The following is a 2,798-nucleotide window of genomic DNA, read 5'->3' as shown; positions in this document are numbered from 1 at the left end:
CTCAGTCCCGCCAGCCCCAGCCTGGCACCTTCTGCCGGGAGCAGCTCCTTCCACACAGCCTCCTCACCCTCTTCCAGGAAGGTCTTCTTGCCAGGCCGACCTGTGAACTGGGCGAGGCGGGGCTTGACTGAATCAGCCAATCCCCAAATGAACTCAAGGCCACTTCCTCCCCATTGGCGGTGGCCCAAACCTTGAAGCCAGAGCCAGCTGGATCCAGAGAGGAACCAGCTCAGAGTTACACAATGTGGACACTGGATCTTCAGGACTCAGCACCTCCCGTGTGGGGTGGGGTCAAACTGGGCGGAAAGCAAAGGTGACTCTAGGCCCCCAAGTTTACTGTCTCCCCTACTCTCCCAATGCCAGGGTGTAGCAGGTAAAAGCTTGATCTTGACTGTTGCCAGGTGAGCCTTGTTCCAAACATTTCCCAGGCTCTTTTTCATGCTGGGCCCAGAATCAGCTCAGAATTATGAAAATCAGAAATAAAAGCTTCTGGCAGTTGGCATCCAGGGTGCACAGCCTGACAAGAGTTCAAGTCTTACCTCCAAACAGCCCAGGACTGAGTCCTGCCTGCTGGGAACAAACAAACCAGCCTCGCTGGGGACTCCCCTATTAGATTTAGGGCATCTGGAGGAGGTAGGTCTGCTGGGCCATGAGAAGACAGGGTCCAGACAGGGGAGGGCAGACCTAGGAGGCCCTGAATAAGTTCTACCTCACCCATGCTCTGACTGAGGGCTGTGCCGGCCCCCTCAGGGCTCAGTCTTGCCATCGGGAAAAGGAATGTTGGATGAGGGCCTGAGAGGGGCTCCTCTTGTCCAGCTCCTGCCCTAAATTTCTCTGTGCGGAGGTCTCAGCCCCTATGAGTTCTCTGCATGGTCAGGCTCCAAGATGAGGGTGAATTTGAAGGATGGAGCTGCTGCCTAAGAGATTTGGACTTTCCTCCTCCAACTGATAGAATGTTGGGGAAATGCCCACCCCCCATTCCTTCCAGTCCTACATGATCCAGCTTCAGGTGTCTATTCCTGGAGCCCTTGGTAAGTTGAGATGCACCACCCTAAATCCTATTCTTCCTATGCTGAGATGGATCCACCTGCTGAGAGGTCCCTCCAGAGAAGAGCCAGGGGCAGGGCAGGGGTAGGTGAGAGGCAGCAGGGCTGACGAGATAGGTCTGGGGAGCAGTAGGAGGAAAGAAGAAGAAACAGAGGCCCAGAGAGGTGTGGTAACTTATGCCAGGCACACAGCAAAGTCATTCAACATGACAGTACAGGAGAAAGTGAAGCCTGGCATATAGTGGTGCTCATTAGCTATTTAGGGAAGAAAAGGACTTTGCAGCCATGAGCTCTAAGAACTGGCCACTCAAACTGTGATCCTCAGATCAGCAGCCTAGACGTTACATGCAGCATCTTGGAAATGCAGAATTTCGGGCTCTAACCCAGAGCCACCAAGATGATGACTGCAAAATTTTTGCCATTTTCTCCAGTAAGAGGAGTTTATTTCTCTTCTCCTTGAATCTGTACTGTCCTGGGGCTGCTTAACCAATGGTATGTGGTGCAAGTGAGACCACGCCAGTAATAGCCTTGTAGATGGCTGGCAGCTTACACTTATATTTACTCCCCTCAGAACCCAGTCACCATGCTCTAAAGAAGCCCAGGCCACATGAAAAATCCTCACTTGTGTAAAACTCTCATCAACAGCCCCAGCTGATTTTCCTGGTGACAGCCAGTATCAACTGCCAGCCATGTGAGGGGGCCATTTAGATAGTCCAGCTCAGTGTAGCCTCAAAACAACCACTGCCCCAGACCTATCACATGGGGCAAAAGAACTATTCAGAGGAGACCAGTCAACATACAGAATCATAAAAGAAAATAAAATGGTCATTGTTTTAAGCCACTAAGTTTAAGAGGCTGTTTATTATATGGCATTAGCTCATCGACACTCTCTCTCTCTCTCTCTCTTTCTGTGTGTATTAGATAATGACTGTTCACAAAAACAGACCCGACCACCACTGCAAGCCACAGAAGGGAGACTTGGAGAAGGGACCCTTGGGAAGAGTAGCATCACAAAATGAAGTCATTTGTCCCCTCTCCTCCCCAAATAGTAGAATATATATATACAATCTTAAGAAAAATATATACCTTAAGATAAGCATATAAATCTTAAGATATAAATTGATACGATTTACATCATACATAAATCTTAAGATAAATACATATAGAGATCACTGATAGATTAGATAGATAGATAGATAGATAGATAGATAGATAGATAGATAGATAGATTATAGATAGATAGAGTTCTCGGTTTCTCAGAAGAATGCTGACAGATACAGAGGTAAATCTAAGTTCTCTCTCCATCAACTTGAGCTATCCTCAGTAACTTCCGGAACTTGAAGTCTAGATCATAAGACTTGCAGCTCCCTTCCAGACCCCTTGAAATACACCCTCTTGGACACAGTTGCCATGTGAAGAGGAAGCCCAAGCAACCCTACTGAGAGTCATTACTGGACTGGAACTGAGGGCCCCAGCCAATACCCAAATTGCCAGCCATGAGAATGAGCTATTTTGGAAATGGATCTTCCAGCTTCAGATGAGCTGCTCCAGCTGACGCCATGTAGAGAAAGCCATTCTAGCTGAGCCTTGCCAAATTGTCACAAGTTTGTCGATTGAGGTTACTAAACTTCCTGGCAGTTCATCAGACAATAATAGCTACTGGAACATGTTATATTTCCCAACATGTTTGGAGTCCTCAAAAAAGGTTATGTGTGCATAAATGTTTGTATATACATTTAAAAAAATGTTCCT

Source organism: Pteropus alecto, unplaced genomic scaffold (genome assembly GCF_000325575.1).
Source record: "Pteropus alecto unplaced genomic scaffold, ASM32557v1 scaffold1279, whole genome shotgun sequence".
NCBI lineage: Eukaryota > Metazoa > Chordata > Mammalia > Chiroptera > Pteropodidae > Pteropus > Pteropus alecto.
The sequence above is the reverse complement of the archived record's forward strand: the minus strand, read 5'-3'. Positions refer to the sequence as shown.